This window comes from Mauremys mutica, chromosome 1, assembly GCF_020497125.1.
Source record: "Mauremys mutica isolate MM-2020 ecotype Southern chromosome 1, ASM2049712v1, whole genome shotgun sequence".
Lineage (NCBI taxonomy): Eukaryota > Metazoa > Chordata > Testudines > Geoemydidae > Mauremys > Mauremys mutica.
In genome coordinates this window covers 118,137,475-118,147,299 of record NC_059072.1, presented here as the reverse complement: position 1 = coordinate 118,147,299, position 9,825 = coordinate 118,137,475, and the positions used below count along the sequence as shown (strand labels likewise).

The 9,825-nt window shown below is 44.7% G+C and overlaps 1 protein-coding gene across 4 annotated transcripts in view; it reads right to left on the bottom strand.

Annotated features, from left to right (window-relative positions):
• Positions 1-678: 678 nt before the first annotated feature.
• PLEKHA5 (pleckstrin homology domain containing A5) overlaps positions 679-9,825 on the bottom strand; it is a 304,813-nt gene continuing 295,666 nt past the window's right edge. For 2 of the 4 annotated variants that reach the window (XM_044992791.1, XM_044992758.1), the window contains one exon: positions 679-1,519. The gene's annotated coding sequence lies outside the window, so the exon portion shown is untranslated. The remainder of the gene's footprint in view (positions 1,520-9,825) is intronic. The other 2 variants (XM_044992750.1, XM_044992765.1) reach the window with 2 other exon arrangements.

Below are 9,825 nucleotides of genomic sequence, written 5' to 3'. Positions count from 1 at the left end.
TCGACAGAGTTCTCTCTCATCGGCCTCGGAGCAGCTCCACGAGAGATCTTACAGTAGTGCAACTGCATTGGTACGGCTGTGCCGCTGTAAGCTCTCTAGTGTAGACATAGCTTCAGTTTTTAAGGCCAGAAGAGACCATCTTCTTCATACAGTTTGATCTCCTGCACATCACAGACTGTCCTCCAACCAATCCTGTAATACAGGGGTTCTCAACCTTTTGCTTTCCGGCCCGCTCCCCCAACATGCTATAAAAGCTCCATGACCCACCCGTGTCACAACAACAGGTTTTCGGCATATAAAAGCAAGGGCCAGCATTAGGGGGTAGAACAGGGCAATTGCCTTGGGCCTCATGCCACAGGAGCCCCCCACAAAGCTACATTCCTCAAGCTTCGGATTCAGCCTCAGGTGGTGCTCAGGACCCAGGCTTCAGCTCCACATGGCATGGCTTTGGATTTCTCCCCTGGGCCCCAGTGAATCTAATGCTGGCTCCGTCTTGGTGGCCCCCCTGAAACCTGCTTGCAGCCCCCCGGGGGCCTTGGACCGCTGGTTGAGAACCACTGCTGTAATAGGCCCATAACCTTTATTAAGATGTGCTTCCCACACAAAGTCATGATGAGTACACTGTCCATCATCTGCTTGCTGAAAGAAATACTACCCACACAGCTTAAGAACATTAACATTTATTTAACATGATAAAAAAGAAATGAGATATGAACATTTGCATTTGAACAATAGTAAGTGGCTTCTTATACTTACATTGGATGTGCTCATTGTATAATATATACACAATGAACATAATTACATTTGTACACAAACTAAGTACTGGAATTGAAAACCTGCTTATTGCTGTACACACCCTATTCCAACAAAGTAAGAGCCCAGTACCTCAAAATACCTACACTTCATTTTGTTTAAGAAAAAGTAAGCACAAACGTTCATGTATATGTGATAACAGTGTGGCAGTAACTGCTGATGCTGCAACCTGACCAAGAAATAATTACAGCAGAAACAGGACATACTTTACTCAGCAATAATAAAAATGGCACATTTTAAATATATATAAAAATTTTACAAATCAAATGTCAAAATACACTAGTGTTTAAAAAGTGTAAAACAAGGTTTAGTGGTGATATGTAAAAGAAACTGATCTGTTATGTACCTAAAAGAAGCAAAAATGCAAACTTAAATGATTTCATAATTAAAAACATTAAATTCTGTAAAACATCAACTAAGATTCTGACTTTAGGCTGCATATTCAAAAGAATCTTTATGTGCATGGAAATCATAGCAGCAAGCTGGTATCGGAAGAACAATCTTCAGACTGTTGAGTGTACATATGGGCCATTTAAAGCTGTCTTGGAATAAACATTTTCCAGGAAGTTATAAAATGATGCTCTGTGGCCAAAAGCATCAGAACTATGAATTTCATAGATTTAAAATATACTCTACAATATCTTCTTATATTTCCATAGGTCCACACTCCTCGGTCATGAATGGTTTCAACAGAATCTGTTAAGAGCTGAAAGACAGACATGGATCAAGTTACTGTATTTTACCAAAACACTGTATAAAATACCTCTTAGGATTAGGCACGGTGGGGAGATTCTGACCTCACTGTGGCTATCCACAAAGAAAATTAAATTATATTAAAAAGAATCTAAGAAAAAATTAGTTTCCACAACCTATTTTTTTAGGCATTAAAGCTATTTTGACAGCAATTCACAAATAAACTGAAACAAACAGGGTTTTTTGGGTACAAAGAACCATTTTAGGGTTTTGTACTGCCACCATCAATACAGTAACTAAGTGCTTTCCATGTAAAATTAGTAGCGAAGCCCCTAAATGCTGTACCAAAGGACTGGCAAGATTAGAAACAGGACACAGTACTCTTCACTTGCTATGATGTAATGCAGTGTTTGGGATGAAAGATTCTAAACAAACGTCATCATCACTCTATTAAATTGTATTTAAGCATATATCAGCATGCTTAAAATGTAACAATATACTTGTGATAGAGATACAAAATTTGTCTTAGTGTTGCGAGAAGACATGATATAGAATAAGCTCTCTCCTTAGTCCTATGATACCACATGGCACCATTTTCCTTTTCCAAATTCCACTGCCTCACTGAAACCCATCATGCATTTCCCAGACCTCGTCTTAAAAACTGGCCTATGAATTGAAATGCACCTCCCAACTTATAAATTTTCTTTATTGCAGAGGATTTCTTGCCCTACAGTTTGCATCCCACTGAGTAAATGAGTTCCTGCTTTAAAAAATTAAACTCCTCCTACAGGACAGGAAACTTGTTCACAGCCTGGTACGTTTGCTGTTTCACTTGGGAAATTACAGCTCTTACATTAGTCATGGGTAACAGCAATGCTCCTCACATTCAACAAACATTTTAAATGCCTTGGGTAGTGCTTAAGAAAGGTGTTTGACTGACAGCCCTGGTGAAAGACCTTTAGTCAGAGAAGTACATTGTGGGCAGCAGAGAAGTACATTGTGGGCAGCAGAGTGCAGGCTCCCACACGCTGTGCTTCATTGTGTTTCAACTAAAACGGGTCAGGAATTTTTTGACAAGAAACGTTTTTTTTAGTTGGAAAATGCTGATTTACTGAAACAAACTTTTTGTGGAAATGTCTTGTTTTCAGTGGGGGTGGGGGAAGAAAAGGCCCACCCCAGAACAGTCAAATAGCAGACTGGCTAATGCACTCTTCTGGGATGAACAAGACCCAGGTTCAAGTCCCTGCTCCAAATCATGCATGGAGGGACTTGAGCCTTCATGAGAGTCTCCCTCTAATTTTTTCCAAAAACCTTTCAGACGGTCTAGGTTTCATCGCAACATAGAACAAAACCAAATGTCAAAATATTTTTCGTGACATGGAATTCTTGTTTTCCAGGCCTAGTATTAACCCTGATATGAAACCAGTTATACAATGAGCATTCAATATTGGGGCTCTGATGAGACTGCTAACCAGTGTGTCAAGTGCAGATATGAGATATACACTAGGAAATGGACTAATGCCTCCAACTAAATTAAGATACTGAACAGAGGGAAACTATTTTTTAGGCTCTAATATCCTTGACTTTACTAAAACTAGGGAACTAGAGACAGAGTCCATTTTAGAAGTACCGTCCTAGGAATATGTTCTTTTGTCATCAGCAGTTCAGTGTTACTTGAAGAAGCATCACATCTAAGGTGGCAATATTATGGACACATCACCACCTTCACATACACATACCTGTGTAGGATGATGGGGTTAGTGTCTTAGGCAGCAAGAGAGATTAGCAGCCTTTCACAGCTGCAGACCTGAATTCATATTGTAGCATAAATACTTAGAGAAAATGGCTTTGGAGCGGTCATCATTGATGCACATGCAATTTGACAATTTGCTGGTAGTGTCTGCTCAAAAGAAGAGGTTCCTTAGCTGTAACTGGAGGTTCTTCAAGATGTATGGTCTCTATATGTATCCCAAACACAGGTTTGCAGCACACCATGCGTCCCAAGTTTTTCAGCAGCAGTGTCCATTGGCCCACATGGCCACCTTATGTTGCCATGTGCTCCATGTGACATTATAGGAGACCGTGCGGGGCGACATGCCCTCAGTCTCCCTCTTACAGCAGTATAGTTAGTCTGTAGCACAGAGGAAGTTGGATGGGTATTGGAATACAAATAGAGACCACACATCTCAAAGAACCTCCAGATACTGGTAGCAACCTTCTCTTCAAGTGATGGTCCTTATATGTATTCCAAACACAGGTGAGTACAAAGCAGCGATCAACTCAGAGGCAGGGGAGCAAGAACACAATGGGCAAGGCCTGCTGCAGTGGCATGACCTATAGTGGCATCTGCCCATTGGCTGACTACTGGTCGATGGCATAGTGCACTGTTTAGATGTGAACAGAGTGCCATGTTGCTGCATGGCAGATCTCATGCCAAGGAGGCAGAGGTGAATCCTGCCAGATGGTGTCACGTTGGAGCGAGTGTAGCATTCTGAGATCCAATTGGATATGCGCTGTGAGGAAAGGGCCTGCCCTCTGGACTGTTCCACAATGGACATGCTTCACCTATGTCTATAAAGAGGCATGATGAGGTGTAGAATGCACGAGTTCTGTCCAGGTAAAAAGCCAGTGCCCTACAGCCATCCAGAGAGTGTAGCGTACTGTCTGTGGGACTGGTATGTGGTTTAGGGTGGAAGATCGGAAGATGGATGGACTGGTTGAGATTAAACTTGAAGGCAACTTTTGGAAGGAACTTAGGGTGGAGGCACAGGGAGACTGTATCTATGGAAAACTCTATATGAGGTGTCAGCTATCATGGTCGCCAGTTTGCTGACCCGCTCAGCAGAGGTGATAGCCATCAGGAAGAGGACCTTCATGGCTAGGTAGGCCAGGGAGCATGTTTGAATGGAGGTCAGGTGAGCACAGACAGCACAAAGTTGAAGTTCCAAGGGGAGTGGGGTAAGGACTGGTGGGAAATAGTTTGTCAGGCTCCTCAGAAACTGGTAGTGGTAGGGTGGGTAAATATCAACTGTCTGTCTGCGGGGCGGGGGAGGGTGTGTGTGTCTGACCTAAGTGCAAAACCTGAGGTCTTGAGCTCTAGGCAGTTGTCTTGGATGTCAGGCATGGAGACACTGTGGAGGGGGAGGTGTCAGCGCTGTGCCCAGGAGGTGAAGCGCATCCATTTTGCGGTGTAGCATGTCCTCGTAGACTCCTGCCTACTGCATGAGAGACCACGGTGTACAGGTGATGAACAGGCATTGTCTACACCTGAGCCCCATCCAAAAACCAGGCCATCAATTGGAGAGGGTTTTGGTTAGGTGGCAAACCCTGCTGTGGTCCTGGGTGAGATGTATGTGCGATGTGACATAGGTGAAGGCTACCATGTGGCCAAGGAGGCAGACACGATGGCGCACCCTCATGTGTGGGTTGCAGCACAGGGTATTCACAAGGGCTATGAGGGTGGTGAAGCGGGCCATTGGGAGGAAGGCTCGGAGCATAGGGGGTCAGAAATGGTGAGCAAGCCCAGGAGTCCACACTATGCTATGAGACCAGGGTTGTCTGCTGAGAAACCCTCTTAGTCCGAAAAAGCCTCCGGAAGTGGACAAGCCATCGGTTTGGGCAGTACTGCAACCAGTGTGGGTGGGTTGTGACTGAAGAGGAGTGGCTCATCCACCAGTGAAGGTGGACTGGGGTGGGAGGGGGCCAAGAGAAGCGGCAAGGGTGGGTACAACAGCTTGAGGTGGGAGATCAGCGGATCCAACTGGCCCGGTGTCCAGGGCACATCCCACTGTCTGCTGCGCCGAGGAGGGGTATGCAGAGTGGAGCCGGAGTGTCCTGCGGCAGCTGAGTAGTGCACACTGGTGGGCGGTTGAGCCCCTCGGTCCTTGCGGGAACTGGCAGGTTTTGCTTCTACTTCACATTGCCCCACCTTAGGTGGTTGCCCTGCAGGGTCACCATGCGATATCTCACCCGACTGAACCCAGCTTGGGGAGAAAACGCAGTGTTGCACAGTGGTCCACGATGGGGACCTGCTGCGGTGTTTGTGAGAGCGCATGTGACTGTCCTTATGTACCTTCTCACATTTTGGCAGTGCTGATGGACCCAGAGGTGAAGCCAAGGGCGAGATGCTCACTGCCGGTGATGGTCGGTGCATCACCGGCACAGCATCTGACTGCCTGGGGCCAGAGCAGCACTTTCTCAATGAGGAACTTGCAGAGGGGCTGAAGTCAAGTGTTGTGGGTCCTTGAGGGGAAGGATTTGCACATATTGCAGCGAGCAACAAGGGTTGTCTTGCCCAGGCAGGAGAGAGCACGTGTGCGCTCATCACTCACAAAGAATGAGTGAGAGCACGAAGTACAATTCTTGAACCCCGGAACACAAGGCATAATCCCCTGACGGGGTCGGGAGAGGCCCCATGAGGAGCTACTTTATACATTAACTAAACTAACATATGTACAGAAGTATGAAGAGAAAGAAAACAGAGCTAACTATTTACAACAGACAGTTGTTCTCATAGAGGGTATGAGCACAAAGAGGATTCCAACTCCAATCATGCGGTAATAGGGAACTGAGGCCTCTTATGATATCATTTGGAGCATGTGGCAACATAAGGAGGCCATGCAGGTCAACAGACAGTGCTGCTGAAAAACTTCCAGCTCCGGCGCATGTGCACCAGTGTTTGGAATACATATAGGGACCATCACTCGAAGAAGAATGTCAGGTTGTTCCTTTCAGGACAGACGCAGAGATTGATCGGGGTGGGGGAAGCTAATAGAGCTATAACCAGTAGAGTCTAGCTCCAGTCAGTCCACTGAATTAAAACTATGTAAAAGAAAAGGTTGGTTGGGTAATGACAGCCCTACTTAAAGGCCCAGAATATATACATACACCCCTCCAATGTTTGTGTGTATTTGTACATATGCTATTTGATTTGCACATAAACAGCTCTATTTATACATTCTGAAAGTGCATATCATGATTTACCATTTAAAATATTTTTACTATACTATTAAGTTTGATATCACTCAAAAGCAACAAAGGCTGCATGTGATGTTTTTGTATGGACAGGAAAGAAGAGATTAAAACCATTTCACTTTAACAAAGAGGTAATACCTCTTTTTGCCTATTACACTCACACAAGAAAGTATCACATTTCATGCAATTATTATGACTTTGTTAAAACAAAACACAGGTGCCCTATATGAACTAGGTTATGCGTTTTCAAACTTCACTAAGAAAGCATCTTTTAAAAACTGACAAAGTTCTCCTTTTCCTAGTTATATGGCCTTATAGTTATATAGCTTACAGGACCAATGAAACAAGGCATATTCTTTTGATTGCCTTTTCTTGAAGGCTTACTTTAAAAAAAGATACTCCCTGACAACATAGAAGTTTTGACTAATTAAAGTGCTAGAAAAAGTGTTAAAACGTTCCGACCTGTATCCCTTAGTTTCTTTAAACACTTGTATAAACAAACCTGCTTGCTTCTATTTCCACTCAGATTCAATAAACAGGAACTCTCAGAACCATAGAAATGTAGGACTGGAAGGGACCTAAACAGGTCATCGAGCCCAATCCCTTTCACTGAGGCAGGACTATGTATTATCTAGACCATCCCTGACAGATGTTTGTCTAACTTGTTCTTAAAACCTCCAATGATAGAGATTCCACAATCTCCCTAGGTAATTTCTTCCAGTGTGTAACAGCTAGGAAGTTTTTCTTAATGTCTCACCTAAATCTCCCTTGCTGCAATTAAGCCCATTGCTCCTTGTCCTGTCCTCCGTGGATAAGGAGAACAACTTATCATACTCCTCTTTATAACAATCATTTATGTACTTGAAGACTTATGCCCCCCTTCAGTCTCCTCTTCGCCAAACTAAACAAACCCATTTTTTCAATCTTTTCTTGTAGGTCATTTTCTAGACCATCAATCATTTTGTTCCTTTCCTCTGGCCTTGCTCCAATAAGTCCACATCTTTTCCAAAATGTGGTACCCAGAATTGGACACAGTACTCCAGCTGATGCCTTATCATTGCTGAGTAGAGTGGAAGAACTTCACGTTTTGCTTACAACACTTCTGGTAATACATCCCAGAATGATTGCTTTATTTTGCAACAGTATTACATTGTTTATTCATATTTAGTTTGTGATCCACTATAACCCCAGAGCCATTCTGCAATACTTCTTCCTACGCAGTCATTTCTCATTTTGTATTTCTGCAATTGATTATTCCTTCCTTAGTGTACTACATTAGTAGTGTACTACATTAGTTCTTATTGAATTTCATCCTATTTATTTCAGGCCACTTCTCCAGTTTGTCAAGATCATTTTGAATTCTAATTCAAGAGCTTGCAACCCCTCCCAGCTTGGTATCACCTACAAACTTTATACCTGTATTCTCTCTGCCATTATCTAAATAATTTAGGAAGATATTGAAGAGTACAGCACCCAGGACAGATCCCTGCGATACATCATTCAATATGCCTTTTCAGCTTGACAGAGAACCACTGGTAACTACTCTGAGTATGCTTTTCCAACCAGTTGTGCATCTTTCTTATAGTAGGTTCATATTAGGCTGTATTTCCCTAGTTTGCTTATGAGACGGTCACATGACACTATATCAAAACCTTGCTAAAGTTGAGATATATCACATCTACTGCTGACCCCTATCCACAAGGCTTGTTACCCTGTGAAAGAAGGATATTAGGTTGGTTTGATATGACTTGTCCTTAACAAATCCATGTTGACTGTTACTTATCACCTTATTGTCTTCTAGGTGGTTACAAACTGATTGTTTGATCATTGTTCCATTGTCTCTATATCATAATGTGTTACCTATCTATATCATAATAGACCATCATATCATCATATAGAATAAGACTATTTCCTCTGACCAAGCTAATGATTTCTACCTTGATTCCTACAAGAAATTACCAGTTATGGATAGGTAGAGGGGCCAAGTGGGGATCGTGTGTGTGTGTGTGTGTGTGTGTGTATATAAAAAAGAACCATCAAGGTCTACAGACACAGTGAGTAACTGTGTGTTTTTATTATTGCTATCCTCTTCCTCCCATCCTTTTCCCTCCTACTATTTATCAAGTCACACTTATTTGTCTTAAATTAGATTATAAACTCTTAGGAACATACGATATGTACAATTAATAGTTCAACTGGGCTATGATCCTGACTGGAGCCTTTGGGTGTTGTAACACCCAAATAGTGATACATTTTTACCTTGACTGCATAAAAGACGGTTACTCACCTGTAGTAACTGTTGTTCTTCGAGATGTGTTGCTCCTATCCATTCCAGTTAGGTGTGCGCGCCGCGCGTGCACGGCATCTCGGAACTTTTTTACCCTAGCAACTCCGGCGTGCCGGCTGGGCGCCCCCTGGAGTGGCGCCGCTATGGCGCTAAATATATACCCCAGCCGGCCCGTCCGCTCCTCAGTTCCTTCTTGCCGGCTACTCCGACAGTGGGGAAGGAGGGCGGGTCTGGAATGGATAGGAGCAACACATCTCGAAGAACAACAGTTACTACAGGTGAGTAACCGTCTTTTCTTCTTCGAGTGATTGCTCCTATGCATTCCAGTTAGGTGATTCCCAAGCCTTACCTAGGCGGTGGGGTCGGAGTGAGACGTGGCGGAGTGTAACACTGCGGAGCCGAAGGCTGCGTCGTCTCGAGACTGCTGCACCAACGCGTAGTGGGAGGCGAAGGTGTGGACCGAAGACCAGGTGGCCGCTCGACAGATGTCCTGGATCGGAACATTGGCCAGAAAAGCCGCGGACGAGGCGTGCGCTCTCGTCGAGTGAGCGGTGAGGCGGCATGGTGGCACGCGAGCAAGCTCGGAGCAGGTCCGGATACAAGCAGTGACCCAGGAGGAAATGCGCTGGGAGGATATCGGCTCGCCCTTCATGCGGTCAGCAACCACTACGAATAGCTGGGGCGAACGCCGGAAGGGCTTAGTCCGCTCGATGTAGAAAGCGAGCGCCCTGCGGACGTCGAGGGTGTGCAGCTGTTGCTCCCGAGGCGAGGCATGTGGCTTCGGGAAGAACACCGGGAGGAAGATCTCCTGGTTGAGATAGAAAGCTGACACTACCTTCGGGAGGAATGCAGGATGAGGGCGAAGCTGCACCTTGTCCCCATGGAAGACTGTGTACGGCGGGCTAACCGTCAGAGCGCGGAGCTCAGAAACTTGTCTCGCTGATGTAATGGCGACGAGGAAGGCCGTCTTCCAGGAGAGGTAGAGCAGTGAGCACGTGGCTAAGGGCTCGAACGGGGGACTCATCAGCTTAGCCAGCACGAGGTTCAAATCCCATGTC